Consider the following 16,116-nt stretch of genomic DNA (forward strand, 5'->3'; position numbering starts at 1 on the left):
TTAAAAAATACAGTTTAAATAACGAAAAATTACACATGGTATATACATGCACATCTTAATTAGGGATCGACCAAAATAATCAATATAAAATCCATCTTAATCACAAATATAGAAAAAATCTAAAGGGATTGAGGAAAACCTTTTTTCAATTTTTGAACTCTAAAATAAGTTTCTACCAATGAGATTTGATCTCTTTAAATGTTTTCTAAATCTTTTATTATGATGGATATATCATGGTAATATAAACTTAATGTTAGGAATAATGTTTATTTCACAGGCCTCGCACTAGTTTATCTTAAAAAAATTCCAAACTGAATTTCACTGTTACATTTCATTTAGTTCTTTTAACCTTTCTCACACAAATGCTAGTGCTTACTCATTATGTGCGGCCATCCCAGTGTTAGTATTCCCTAGTGTTTGTTAATTTTGCATTTGTCAGTTCAAATCATGTTTGAATTTTAGAACTTTTTTATTTTTATGTATAGAGAAGCCTTGCCTCTCTCGACACCAAGAGACCTCATAAATAGTTTATTACTTTCATTTTTATTTTGACTAGATTAACTTTTCAATTGGGCTTAAAATGCCTATTTTTTCAATTTTTTTATAAAATGTTTGTACAATGTGCTGAATTCATTAAGTTGACCTTGGAATGATGCTTAATGCACATAGAGTAATGGGAGCATTGTTCTTAAACCATTTGGATTGCACTAGACCAATGCTTGATAAATATGATGCAATGATAGTTGTGACGCATAATAAAATGATGATTTTTTTCTTCAGAAAATAAAATAACCTATTTGGCACTCCTAAATAAATCCAACGCATCGATGCATGACTATATAATGAATTGACAATTGAGATTCATAAAAAATAAATTAAGTTATCTAAGCCTCCTTAATAATATTTGTGCATCGGTGTGCTTGTTGAGGATGCATTGGTAGTTAACAACTCTCAAACTCCATTTTCACAAAATAAAATAAATATCTAATGTGCTTAAATAATTCAATTCAATGTAGAACAATGCACTATTTTTGTCACCATGGAATGGTACATAAAATATATGGTGCATTACCATAATAAAAATTACAAATTTAATTTTTTTTTTAGAAAATAATGTAACTTATTGAGTGTTCCTCACTAATGATAAGGCATTGGTGCATGACTATATAGTGCATGGATAATAGAGATTTATAAAAGCATAAAATAAGATATTTATGGCTTGTTGATAATATAAACACTAGCACATGAGCTAAGCTCAATTAGCGATTGTCCTGTTATGAAGTATAATATAATATGAGATTCAAGGTTCCCCTAATCATGGCATGACAGAGGGTAAGGTTTCCATGGTAAATTTTGATTTTGTGGGAGTTTCCAACTGACTGTTGTAAATCACTAATACCTGTGATTATATTCATCATCATCATATCATATTTCTTTACATGTCTCAGTTTTCTTTGAGCTAATCTCTTCTCCTTTGTCAACTTCCATGGGTTTTGAACTGCCTCGCTTCTTGCTAAAGAGGTGAGAGAAGTCTAACTCAGCTACATGTAGAATGGATTTGACATATTCCTAAGTAGTTTCTTGGCACGATCTTCTACTATGGGATTTAGATTGTATTTGTGGTTTTCTTGATACTTATCTTTTTTTAATTCATATATGATATCGTGGGGATCATATTTCAAGGTTCCAACTTGTGGGAAATCGAAACCCTCCAATATCTTCTCGATGATCTCCAAGGGATTTTTTGAATTAACACAAAACAGTCCCACCTTATGAGGAAGGTGGAAAGTAACTCATGCTTTCCTTGAGTTGAAAATTACATTATCACTGGCAAATCCCTGCATAATTTACTCCAACGAAAAATTACGAGGGGTCAAAAATATTGAAATTGGTATAGTTTACTTTCAAACCCATATATTTTGATGAATGTGCACTCCTTGAAAAGGTACCAATCACAAAATCTGGTATTTGGGCTAAATTGTAGCTTATCCCGGAGGAAAGGAGGCTCTCTAGGAAAATGTTGACCGTGTAGAAGGGTGTACACAACTAACATAAAAGAGGAAATGCAATTGAATAAACCCTAGTTAGTTTTGGGTTTTCTAACCATTGGTAGCCATTCATAGGCTATCAACAGGGCATTGTGTTCATCTACCATTTTGGGCTTTAGGTGCTATAGATAAGAATATTATTTATGGATTAATTGGTGGACTAGATAAGCTTGGTAGAAAAAGGGACTTCCTTCTACAAAATCTCTCATCTAAGGTGAATTTTATTTCATATAAATTGAGGGCAATCAAATTTAGTGCAGGCCTTGGTGGTTCGATGACATAACGATACCAAGAGACCTATAATTGTCTCAGTTATATAGACATCAATATCAAGACCAACAACTTGAGCTACCATGGATAATGATAATTTTGACCTGGAATCAAAATTTGTGGTATCGTAAGGAGGATGAGGATGAACATAGGTGGGAACCAATCCTTCTTTCACATAACACGCAACCATTTATTTCTATACCTATGGTGCAAGAGTGTTCCATTTTTCTTCAATTTGCTCTTTATTCAACCTTTGTAATTATGTCTTGTCGAGAAATGACAACATTTCTGCAATAGCATCCGATGTTGTTATGATTATTTCCCCTCCTTCTTGGGATGTGATAATAACCCTTTTTTCAAACAAGTACCTAGTCACACACTCGGTCACCATATTTGTTGAGTGGAATAGTTAGCGAAAATGATGAAGAAAACATTTCATGCATATATATTATTATGGCCTCGTATTACTTCATTAGTGCTATGCACTATTTGAATAATTGTCTCCATTTAATAGGTGGTTATCATCATGTCACAAACATCTACATATCCATCATAAAAGTCTAGTTCTTTGGTGTTTCATTTCATTTTGACATCAGTGGAACTCTTGGAATATGAGGAGGCCATTGGGACCACACAAGTTACTAAGAATGGCTAGCTGATTGAAAGGGAAGAAAGGAAAAAAGGGACATTCTCAAGGGTTAAAAAACCAATGAGGATGTGACACATGGAAGGAGGATATTGGCCATCAGAGTGGAGGGAGAATCTTTGAAATTTATGAATAGTGGTACTGTGAACATGTGAGAGAGGTTAAATTAAAGGCTCGTGGATGATCTTGAACTTGAATTTAGTAAACAATGTGGAGAATTGAGCTAGTCAATGCACTTAAGAGGTAAATTTGGATGATTAAGAAGTTTTTCTTTTTGGAAGAAGAAATTCTTCATGTCCACACATTTTTGGAAGAAGGAATGTTCATCATTGTAATTTGTAATATTCGTCCATGAGTGGCTTCGTGCATGCAGGATCACACTCAATTGGTGTCTCTCACCGTTCTTCATTCGTGAGTAGGCTCTACAACTTCAGCACCACTATTCAGACTAATCCATCTATTGATCCTCAATGTGCTAGCCTACGCAAGGAGAAGTGTCCTTAGGGAAGCCCCAGAAACAACATCACAACTTTGTTCATGAATATAATTATTCCTGAAACTCTCGACAATCTCTACTACGATGGCCTTCAACTAAAATGGGGCTTTTTTACATTCGATGCATCACTGCTTACAGATCCAAACACCGCAACTGTAGTTAGTGCAAGCGTTGGGAGCTATAACTTGCGCACATGGCAGCAAAACGTTTGCACTACCATGGCTAATATGGGAATGATTATCGAACTAACAAGCAACGAAGGAGAAATTTGTTGTAAATGCAGTGTCATTTACTCATCCAAAAGCAGAACAGTTTGGTCTCAATCATACTGTTGTGGAGAAGATTAAAATATCCCAGGATTGGAGACATTACATGGAAGTAACGAATTCTTGGATTTCTTTTGATGAACGGAAAAAAAATGTTTCCCCTGAAGTTTTAATGACTAGAACATATTCTTCATCATCCACCAAACATGCCTGGACTACTTTAGATTGTAGCAAAGTGCAGACACCATCTACTTTTCCCCCATATAGAGGAATTATCATAGGAGAAAATCTGAATGCAGCAAAAGCCATTCCTCTAGTACAAAAAGATGATAATGCATTGGGAATAGATGGTAGAATTCAAAGAGTCAGTGAACAAATCAACTGGAAAAATACTGCAATCAAAGGCTTGGAAATAAACACAGTAAAGACTGTAGAAATAAAAGAATAGTTTGATACTGTTCAGGTTTCTCTAAATGAAGTAAACAGAAGCCTGAATGAGGTGCAATATTCCTCATCAGTTGTCAGATCTTATGCCAAAGAATCTTTGAACAAAATAGAAGAAGTAGAAGAGAAAATAGTAGACCACATAGGTACTACTAAGAATTTAATAACTGGTTTAACTGAGAAAGTTAAAAAAATGAATCTGTCTAAAGCTGATAAACCAGTTCCTACTTAATATTAAGATTCAAGATCCTGTCAAACCAGTTGACAGATTTCCGGCATTATTTCCAAAAGAAATAGCCCAATCTTCTGCTGAAAAATCAGAGGCTACAGAAAAGATTACAATTGCTTCCTTATTCAAAGAATAAGAAGAATAGAAAGAATATGAATCCTAGATTCTCACTATTTATTAACCATTGGAAATTCAGTTCAATAAATATCCTGCACTTGATATTGAAGGTAAAGGCAAGCTTCCATAATCCCATACTTTTTTCCCTGAATCACATCGTGAATGGAATATTGATAATCTGAGTGTTGGTCATATTAGACAATTGCTTGATATGATGTTTACTGAATATAAACTCATGTGCCTCAGAGGTAAAAGTGAAATAGAAGCATGCAAAACCATTATTCAGTGTTTTACAGGAACACTACTTAGGTGGTGGGAAACAGAATCATCTCCAGCATTATTGGCAAAAATGGAAGTTGAAGTTCTTAAAGATGAAGCAGGAGATGTGATTCACAATTCAAATGGCACAACAACCAGCAACATGATTGGAGCTCTAACTTCTATGATATTAAAGCATTGGTGTGGTTGTGAATCATAAATTGCAGACAAAAATGAGGTCATCCTCATGAATATTAAGTTCCAAAAAATGTCACATTCATCATGACTAGATGAAAAGAATCTATGAAGTAAAAGATTCAAAAAATTTATTATGGAAATAGGTATATCTTGCTACTTTTCCATCTAGATTTGTTGATTACATCAAATTGCAAGAAATCTTCTAGTTACCTTTTGAATCATACACTTGGGATCAGATTTATTCTCATATAACCAATACTTTAGTCAGTCTGTGTACAAGTTCCAAAGTGAATAGATCTTTGGAAAAAATTTCCAAGCTTCCAGACAAAAAGTCCATCTGCAGCAAATATGGACTCATAGTTGATGATCCTTTGGTCCGAAAAATGAAAGCAAAGAAAAGGGCCAAAAAGGAGTATAAAAAGACTACAAAATTCCATAAGCATCCAAGAAAGACCTCTCACACGCCTAGAGGTCCTCCTACAACAAGAAAAGGGTATTACAGGTATGTGCCGTAGACACGCTACTACAAGCCCTCTGATATTCATCTGCGTACATCTAAGAAAGAAAAATGGAACAAGCTTACTTGCTGGTTGTGTGGTAAAACTGGACATACTTCCACCAAATGTCTAAAAGGAGAAGAATCAAAGAAGAATAGAGGCAAAAAGTCACATTCCCTATTCCAAAGGGGTAAAACTATCAAAACAGAATGACAAATTTAGTGTATGAAGTGTGGTTCCCGCACTCATAGATCAGAACGTTGCCGTAATGTAGTGATTAAAGACCAAATTCAGCAAAAACAACTAGAAGAGTCATCTCTTGACTCTTATAGTACTTCTTCTAAAGAAGATTTGCAAGCCTACATGTAGCATTGCTCATGTTCAGAACCAAAAAAATTGTGAGTGTCATGCTGATTCTGAAAATTGTGCTTGTCATATGTATACTGATTCTGGCTCAGAATACTATAGTGATTCCAGTGTTTAACAACACTCTTCTACACCATAGAAAGAGAAAGTATTGATGGCAGCTACAGAAGAAGAAGATATCAAAATTCTCTCTCAAATTCGTGCATTGGAAGAAGGAGAAATGAAGAACAGGCTTACAGAAGCATTCATGGATCAGCTTCGTTCCAGCTCTTCCAAAATCTGAGCTATGAAACCATTATTTGTTGATGCATCATTTGAACGTAACACCAGATCTTTTTAGCGACATCAAGAGCCATCTGCTGGTAAAGTTTGTTCGCTCACTTTGGGAGAAGTAAGTAGAGAAATTCATAATATCAAATTAGAAATCTCTGATTTAAAATCACAAATAACTGATATACAAAATGGAAAACAAGTTATAGAAGAAACTTCTCATCCATGGGATACAAAAGAGTATTCCAAGAATACTAATGTTGAAATCATTGAAGGAAGAAAAGATCCTATTTTTGGATTTCAAGAAATGAGAATTCTTGCCATTGCATATCAGCAGCATCATGTTAAGGTAAATATCTGCATATAGGGAGAAATGTTTGCATTAAAAACACTCCTTGATTCTGGTGCTAATGTGAATATATGGAATAAGAAAGTCATTCTAGCCAAGTACTGGATTTCTGGAAAAAGGAAAGTTGTTGGACTAGATAACAAGACACTAAATTATGAGGTTACAAAAGCTTCCAGTTGCTTTGATAAGCATTGCATAAATCTATCATTTGCAGTAGCAGAAATACTAATCGATTACATTTTGGGAAATATCTTCTTAGCAGCTGTTAAGCCTCATGGATGAACCAGATTAAAATGGAATCAAGCTAGTTATTTCATTTATGTTCCTACATCAAAAGGAACAACAAGAAGGATTGAGATTCCTTATATCTCAAATCCCAAAGTTTCTACTATGATCCAGACTGTCCAAGACTTGGACAAAGTTGAAGCAACATTGACAGATCTAAAAGATCTAAAATCTACATTGAAGGTAGAAGAACAGTTGAAGGTTCCTTGAGTCAAAAGAAAGATTGAGGAAATAAAGAAGTAGATAGAAGAAGAATGTTGCTCAGAAAAGCTGAATGCCTTCTGGCATAGAAACTAGCACACAGTCCAATTACCTTACAAAGAAGGATACACAGGCAAGCCCTGTAAAAGTCAAGTTATTCCTATGAATAAGGAATACAGGGATTTGTGTGAGAAAGAGATCAAACAGTTACTTGATCGAAAACTCATCAGAGAATCTGATAGTCCATGGAACTGTTATGGATTCTATGTCAATAAAAGAGCAGAGAAAATTAGAGGAATTCCATGATTAGTGATAAATTTTAAGCCTCTAAATTCTGTTCTTGTAGATGATACTTATCCTATCCCTCACAAAGGAGATTTAATGGGAAGGATAGTAGGAGCAAAAATATTCTCCAAATTTGATTTGAAAGCTGGATTCTAGCTGGTGGCCATCTCGGAAGAAGATAAATTCAAGACTACTTTCAGTATTCCTGTAGGCCACTATGAGTGGAATGTCATGCCTTTTGGGCTGAAGAATGCTCTGTCTAAATTTCAGAAGGTAATGGACAAAATCTTTAAGCCTTATTTTGATTGGCTTATAGTTTATATTGATGATATTCTATTTTTTTCCAAGAATGTCCAAGACCATTTCAAGCATATTCATACATTTGTACAGTTGGTGAAAAGGAATGGTTTGGTCCCTCGTAAAAAAAAAATAAAAGTTTTCCAAACTTCTATCAGATTTCTCGACCATAATATCTTTAATGGCCAAATCACTTTGCAAAAAAATGCACCCGAGTTTGCTGATAAATTCTCAGATGTCATCACAGACAAAACCCAACTTAAAAGGTTTTTTGGTTGTTTAAATTATGTAAGTGACTTCTATTAGGACTATGCAACTGAAAGAAGCATACTCAATCAGTGACCTAGAAAGGATCCACCCCAGTGGTCAGCTGTACATACTAAAGTTGTCCAGAATATCAAGGCGAAGGTAAAAACTCTTCCAATTTTGTATGTCTCTGATGGCAATTCATTTAAGATTGTGGAGACAGATGCCAATAACATAGGATGGGGAGGTATCCTCAAACAAAGGAAGGATGGCATTGAACAAATTGTCCAATTTGTATCCGGCACATGGAATCCTACTAAACAAAAATATTCCACAATTGAGAAAGAGGTAAAAGTTGCATGGAATTGTATCAGTAAATTTGATTTCCATTTGGTAAACAAAAAGTTTCTCCTCAGAATAGATGCCTCAGCCTTAAGAAAATTCCTAACTAAAGATATCAAGAAAGCAGGAGAAGCTAAATTTGCTAGATGGCAAGCTCTCTTTGTCAATTTTGACTTCGAAGTTTAGCATATCAAAGGCATAAAAAATTGCTTGCCAGACTTTCTCAGCAGAGAATTCATCCAGAAACAAGAACATTTGTTGATTATTGTTACAGAATGGGACCAAAGTCAAAAATAGGAAGCATACAAAGATAATTGGAAGCCAACCTGGCAATTGAGAAATACTAAAGTACTAGATGCCAACTTGCACGCTCATATAGATATTTTGAATCTTGTACCAGAAAGGAAGGTGTACCCAAAAGGAAGCAGATGGATACACAACATGATTTATACAAAAGCCAAAACAGATGCCTTATATGCAAAATATGCCCTCAAAAGAGATTTTCATGATATCACATGTATCTGATCGCATGGAGGAGTCCGTCATGGGATTTATGAAAAATATTTCTGTATAAATCATACTAGAAATCTTGCATGGCCCATGCCTACAAAAACTACAGCATTATGGCCAGGAGGAGATCCAAAAATAATCTTCCCTAATAGAGTGTATGACTTTACAGCTTATAAGCAGTTATGGTGGGATCTACTCAACATAGATGACAAAGAAGAAACCCATTATACTAAATTAAAATTTAGTACAACTAGGATAATGCAAAGGAACCAGCAATGCAACTGGTTACAGAAGTGGTGGGCCGACTACGGAGTTAACAGGACAACAATGGATCCACTATATCATGAATCTCACTATCGTATGCATTGTGACATCTGCTTTGAGTACAACATTGGAGATTGCTTTCATCTGCCATATAAAACTGTCAATGAAATGATGGCAGGAGAATGGTCACCTTCCATGATGAAAATAAGACCTTAAAAGAATACATGTCCAGACATTATGAATGGCTTGTATTAACCAAAGTAAAACATCAAATCATTTTAGGGAAACCCATGATTGTCCGAAGAATTTTTACTAAAGCATGGGATGAACTACTATATAAAAAGCACAGATTCCCTGAAATTACTGTATTTTGATGGTTCTCATGGGCTTAACTGATAAAGGCATCCATCAGTGTAATCATGATGTCCAGCCACAAGTAATTAACTGTGGCCAGCGTTTCTTATGAGCTTTGCTATCCAAAAGCATCCACTTTGTAAATCATGCAGTTAGCATATTTTCTATAAGATTTTCTTTTCTAGACTGGAATCTTTGTGCGGATGTCACCTCGGTGTTACCCGAAAGAAATGATTCTGTCCCTTTGTTTGATGCCCTACAGTAATGTTTGTCTCCCCTCTTTTCCTATAAAAGGAGAGTAAGGCTCATTAAGGAGGCATTGGCATTCGGAGTTGGAGTGATAGAGTTTTAGAGTCTTAGAGTCTTAGAGATCTGAGAAGCCTGCATATCAGTGTGCTCGACACTAGTAAGAACCTAAAGTGGCCAGATCTATTAGAGTTCTTAGTGATTTTGTTTGAGTCTGTATATTCTTAGACAGAGCCTATCTATTGCCAGGAAGCCTTCAGTAATGCTTACTCCTCAGAGAGAAGCAAAAGTCCGATAAATGCAACAATAGTCTATCTCTGAAAAGAATACTCTCTGTAATCTGAATCCTTTTCTGATAAATAATATGAGAATACATTTCCGCATTTGAATACCTATGTGTTATTTTCAAAAGTCTGATGTGTAGTAGTTGTCTCATTATCTTCACTCGAAGTTCACTGAAAGTTCATCAGAGGTCCACCAAAGGTTTGAACAGACGCAAGACCGTTGAAAGGCGATCAAGTTGTGTGTAAGGTCGCAGAGCGTGAAAAAACCAAGTAGGTTTGTGTTCAGTTCATGTTAGGTTCACTAGAGGTGGATAAGTGAAGGCAAGCGAAGAGATACAGCAAGGCCAAGACGACAGAACACGCGCTACTATAGAAGCACTATAGCAAGCTTCATAGAAGCCCCTGTTTCAAATTGGTATCAAAGCCAGTAATGTCTGGTTCAAGAGGTTGGTATTCAAAACACATCACTATAAGAAAATGGATCCATTCTGGAAATCAATTTCTTTCCGTGAATTAGAAGAGAGAGAGTCTTCTGCCATAGAAAATCCACTCAGAGATATGTTTGCATCTAGTTCTAGTCGAATTCTAAATCAAGACGAACTAGAATATGAAGAACCACAACCTTCTGCCCGATGGCAACTTCCAAGTATCTGTGCATCAGAAGTTTATTCTGATTTGTCTATATTTCATTTAAGAGTTGCTACTAGAATTAGCATTAAAGAGTCTATTAGCCAGATTCAAGAAAATTCTGATAGTGTTCAGTCTATTCCTCTCCTGAACCTGAAGCAATTATAGGCTGAAGCTAAGAGGTTAAATACTAAGTATTTACATTTGGGATGTATAAGAATCGGGATCAATCCTCTGACCCATCAAGGCCTAAATACCTTTGTTTTAGCCACAGTCAGAGACCTAACCCATAACAAATACACCAATTCATTAATAGGAGGTATTGTTGCCCCTCTGTCAAATGGCCCAGTTTATTTTGACTGCTATCCAAACTTTTCAATATATGTCTTTGATGAAACCATAGATCAAATCTTACAGTTGCAGATCCAAACCACAGGGTTTGATATGCATAAGAAAAGACATAATATAGCCATACAGACAAGAGGATGCTTTAGGCATACTAATACTTTATATCTGGCTATCCTCCATACTCCCAATTGAGATTCCAAAGCAAGTGTTGTTGTTCTAACATATTCCAAAAATCAGAAGATAGAACATCAAACCATCCATTGGGAAGATCTCACATTTCCTGAGCATTGGGTAGTCTCAAATCCCAAGCCTCCAGCAGCTAAGCGAGACGTCGACCACAAATAGGATGGATGCTACCTGATTATAATGGGATTTATACCTTGTCTCATACGGATTCGATTAATCTCGGTTATTATGTTTGCCTTCCTCTCTTCTAATAATATTATATGTTTGCCTTTCTCTCTTCTAATAATATAAGCTACAAATTTTCTTGGACGTTATATTTTTGGTTAAAATTTAGTGGGAATTTTTTAAAAACTGAGGGTTAAATGTTTAAATATATATATATATATTTTTAATGTAAATAGATCAATACCATCAAAAATTTCTAAAACACCTTAAATCTTAAAATTTAAGAGTTATAATTTAATTTTTCAAAAACTTCTACCAAATTTTACCAAAATTTTATTAAAATTACCACTTATATGCTAGACTTAATGATTTTTTATTCGTGTAATGATTTTTTATTCGTGTTTCCACTGTGAAAGGTATTGGTTTCCTCTGTGACAATGAAAATGAAATATTATGATCAAGGTAACAATTATTTAAATATGTGATACATTCATGATGTTAACTTACAATAATGAGATATGAATTATTCACATTGAAGCAACGATTACTTAATCATGTAAACTTTTCCATATAAATTTAATTATCAATGCAATATATTTTTAATATAAATATTATTTATATTATTATTATCAATGCAATATATATTTTAATATAATATTATTTTTAATTGTTAATGTAATATATTTTTAATATAGATATTATTTTTATTATTTTTAATAAATAATATAAATTTATTTGAATTTGAAATTTATTATATATTTAGAAGTTAGTTGAAGGAAAAATTATAGTTTAAATTATTTTATTTTTTTAGATTTATAATATTATTTTAATTAAAATGGATTTACCCTAATTGTATATATGTGAGAGAGGAGATAACTCAAATACATTGTAAACATGGAAATAATTATATCTCTATCATACTAAGAAACATATAAACTAAATGCTTTAACTATAATAATCCATATTAAAAAAACTGTAATTAATATTTTTCTTAAATAGCACATATCAACTCCATACTCCTTATTGAATTTAAAAAAAAAAAATTAAACACCTCTATAATATAAACTACATCAAATATAATAATATATATTCTAATAAAAAAGCAACACCAAAACTTCACTATCATACCTATATAGAGCATATCATGGCATATAAGTGTATGTATTTTATGGCATGTTCATATGCTTAAATTCTTAAGATGTATTAGAAAAATATTGGAAAAACTAGTACCTCATAAATAGGATGACATGGGTTTTACTTCTTTCTTCTTTCTAAGATGATATGGGTTTTACTTTTTAGTTTTTCTAGTAAAGCAAGAAGTTGTATATAATGCATCTCATGACAAAGAAGCCAAAGAAGCATATGTGTTTAATGGCACATTCATATCTTTAAATTCCTAAAATGGATTAGATGAATATCTGAAAAACTATCCACAAGTGAATTTGGCATTACAGTAACTAATGGCATAATGGCATATCATAAATGGGATAACTTGAGTTTTATTTATTTTTAATAAAGCAAGAAGTTTTAGAAGTTTTATTAATTCAATAACTATGAGCGTATTGTTTAGATTTTCCACGAAGTTAGTTTTATTTGACTTCTTATCTAAATAGTATATAAAAAAAATAGATACAAGTAATAAAAAAAAACTTATAACCCAAAAGAACAAAAAAACAATCTAAAATCTATATGGAACTAACAATCATATTAAAAAAACAACTTAAAATCCATATGCAACCCACGATCATAATAATAATAATAATAATAATTAAAAAAAAAAAAAAAAAAAAATTAAATCTATATAAAACCCACAATCATACTTAGCTTCAGAAATTATTGTTTAAAATAAATTCCCAAACTCCTAACCTCTACAGTACGAAAATGATCTTTAGCCATAAGAAATTAAATCTCCATTCCCATGGAATATCATTTCCATTTATAAAATAAAAAGTCCCATTTGGTGGGCCTGGAGTATGCCCTAAAACTGCTTCTGCTTGGCTAAGAGCTCGTCTTCCTCGGACGTAAGGAAACAGGTTAACGGCCCAAGACCCAGAGGCATCTGGCAGGAGTGAAAGCCTGCTCCCTTACGGACCACCAGCGGGTTATTTCAGGTGGCGTGGTTTTCCTTGACAACAGTGATGTGTCAACTGACATTCGCGGATAGCAGCCAGAGATGGCTGTCCTCACTGTTGGTTTGACAAACTGAGTTTGATAGGTTTTTCCACCTTTTGAAAAAAAAAAAAAAAAAAAAAAAAAGTCCCATTTGACTTCTATTACCCCACATAGAGGAGGCGCAATTCACATAACTGCATTTTATGGCTTTTATTTTCTGCATGCTCTAATTGAGAACTTCGTATGGCGTGCACCCATCACGGCAATTTATGGAATGTGCCCATCATGGCAATGTGCGGGTATTAATTAAGGAAACCTTGAGCTCGACTACACATATCAGCTTTGAATAAAGAAGTGGTTATAAATTGTTTTCACATATTTTCTTCACTTATGTTTTATGGGTTTTTATGAAAGGGTGATTTGGTTATATTGGTTATTCAAATTAAGATGTAGATTTTTTTTAAGTTTGGTGATGTCATCATTCTAAATCAATATTATTAAATGCAACGAAAGAATTGGTAGTTTGATATTTCATAGAGAATTAAATATTTTAATATTTAATATTTTTTTATTAAATATTTTTAATAAAATTATTTTATTATTTTATTTTATATATATATAAAAGAATAATGTATATTAAAGTTAATTTTTTTGGGATATTTGAGATTTGAAATAATATATTCTAATTTTGTGAAAAAAATGATATAGTTGTATGAAAGAAATAATTAACTTTTTTTAGTTTCAATACAAAATTGGTATAATTGTATAATAATTTGAGTTTACCATCAATGAAATAATTAGTTTTTTTAGTTTGAATATAAAATTTCTTATTTATTAAATGTATTAATCATTTATGAGAATTATCTTTAACATTTGTGTTATTTGTAAATTTGTTTTAAGTGAAATATATGAAAAATGTCTAAATTTTATAAATAATAATTAATTTTTGATGAGCCATGTTTCAAAATAATTATCTACCACTATAATGTCTATTCATAAAAACATTTGAAAGTAATATTTTTTCAGCTTTTTAATTTTTTTCTGTATTTCATCTTAATAAATATATTTGATATTTGGCTTTGACAATTTATAATTTTCTATTTCTTTGTAAATTATAAAATATTTAAATTACCTAAAATATAATTTATTTAGATATTTAAAAATAAAACATTTAATAATTATAATTTAATATTGTTCATACAATATTAAGTATTGGAATGTAATTGGTATTTCTCTTAATTTAATTTGTGACATTCAAATAGGTTGACTTGTTAACGAGGAAAAACCTTAATAAACTTCGTCCATAAATTTATTTGTGCTATTCACGTGGTTTGCCTTCTTAAGAGAAGGAAATGAGAAGATAAAAGCATCTTCTCTATTATAACTAAGAGGTTCTAATATACTGTGATACTTTTCATTTCTACATCATATGGTCAACATTCACACTTCATTCTCCAAAGTCATTTAAGAATAATATGCAAACTCATTTGTACTTTTTGAGATGAAATTTTTTTGGTTCATAATTTGTGTTTTTATAACAAAATTGGGAACTTTTTAAGTATTAAATAATTTTACATAAGTATGTATATATATGTTTATTCAATGGCCTACTCATGCATGATGCGTCGGTGCAGTAGTGCACTATCTTTAGATTGCAACATGACATAGGTGATATAATTAATTTATTTGTTTCAATAAAACTTGCAATTTTTATTATGGGCATGACCACGTGTATGCCATGTTGATTAAGCATTGGGCTTGAGAAAGTAGAATGATACAGTCGCTCAATGCATGTTAAACGGTTTATCTAGATTAGATGGATTATTTTATTTTTCCAAAATAAATTTGAGAATTTTGAGATTTTTTTAATTATCACCACATTTTCCATAAGCATTGTCCTTTAGTCGGTGCATTTACCATAATCACACTTGTGTATTTATATCATAAATATGTCCCAAATAGTTATCTTATTTTCTGATGAATCTTTGTTAGAGATGCCTGTGATAGTCACACACCAACCCATTGTATCTCGTGAGAGCATTAGATAAGTTAAATTGTTTTCTTAAAAAAATGAGAGTTGTGTTTTTTTATTATGGGTCATGGTTAGCGATGAACCTTGTTTATTAAAGACAAGTTCATTGAGAGTTGTTGTCAATGTTTTAGATTTAGTATGACCACCAAATAGGTTATTATATTTAGAAGTGCATTATACTTAGTATGAGGATGATGTGTAATTTCATCTATACTCAATTTGGAGTTGTTATGTGTCTCTTTTAAAATAAAAATAAAATATTTTATAAATGGAAAAGCAATATAGACTACAATAAAAAAATATGTATGTTGAGTTAGTTCTAATTAAAAAAATTATAAAACATTAATGATCTCAACTTCACTATGGTTACCTGATTTGTTGTTGATATTACAACCCAATGTGGTAAAAGTATTTCACTCACTCATGGTCATAAATAAAATATTTATATGTCCACTTGACCCAATATAATTTCATATTAATTTAAAAAAGACATAATGTAAAAAATAAAATGTTAGTAAGATGTTTAAATATTATACCTTTCAAAAATATTTCAATGCATAATTGAAATAAACTATTTGAAGATCTATGCTAACTAATTATGTGAATATAAACTTCATATATGTGTATGTATACAAAGAAAATGTTAAAAGAAAATAATTTAATGTTATATATAATAAAATATTCATGCTCAAAGTTTCAATGTAATATGATCACTGTGTGTAGTTTAAAACTTCCAATGGCATATTCATTCTCTCGGTTTTGTATGCTGAGGATATGCTTATTGCAAGAAAAAGTATGGAATAGATCAACATGTTAAAGGATTTCATATGAAGGATCTTGGAGCTGCAAAGTAGATCTTGGGCATGGAAGTACACAGG

Source organism: Pinus tabuliformis, chromosome 4_2, assembly GCF_031772625.1.
Source record: "Pinus tabuliformis cultivar Carrire ecotype Pingquan chromosome 4_2, CPIR1, whole genome shotgun sequence".
NCBI lineage: Eukaryota > Viridiplantae > Streptophyta > Pinopsida > Pinales > Pinaceae > Pinus > Pinus tabuliformis.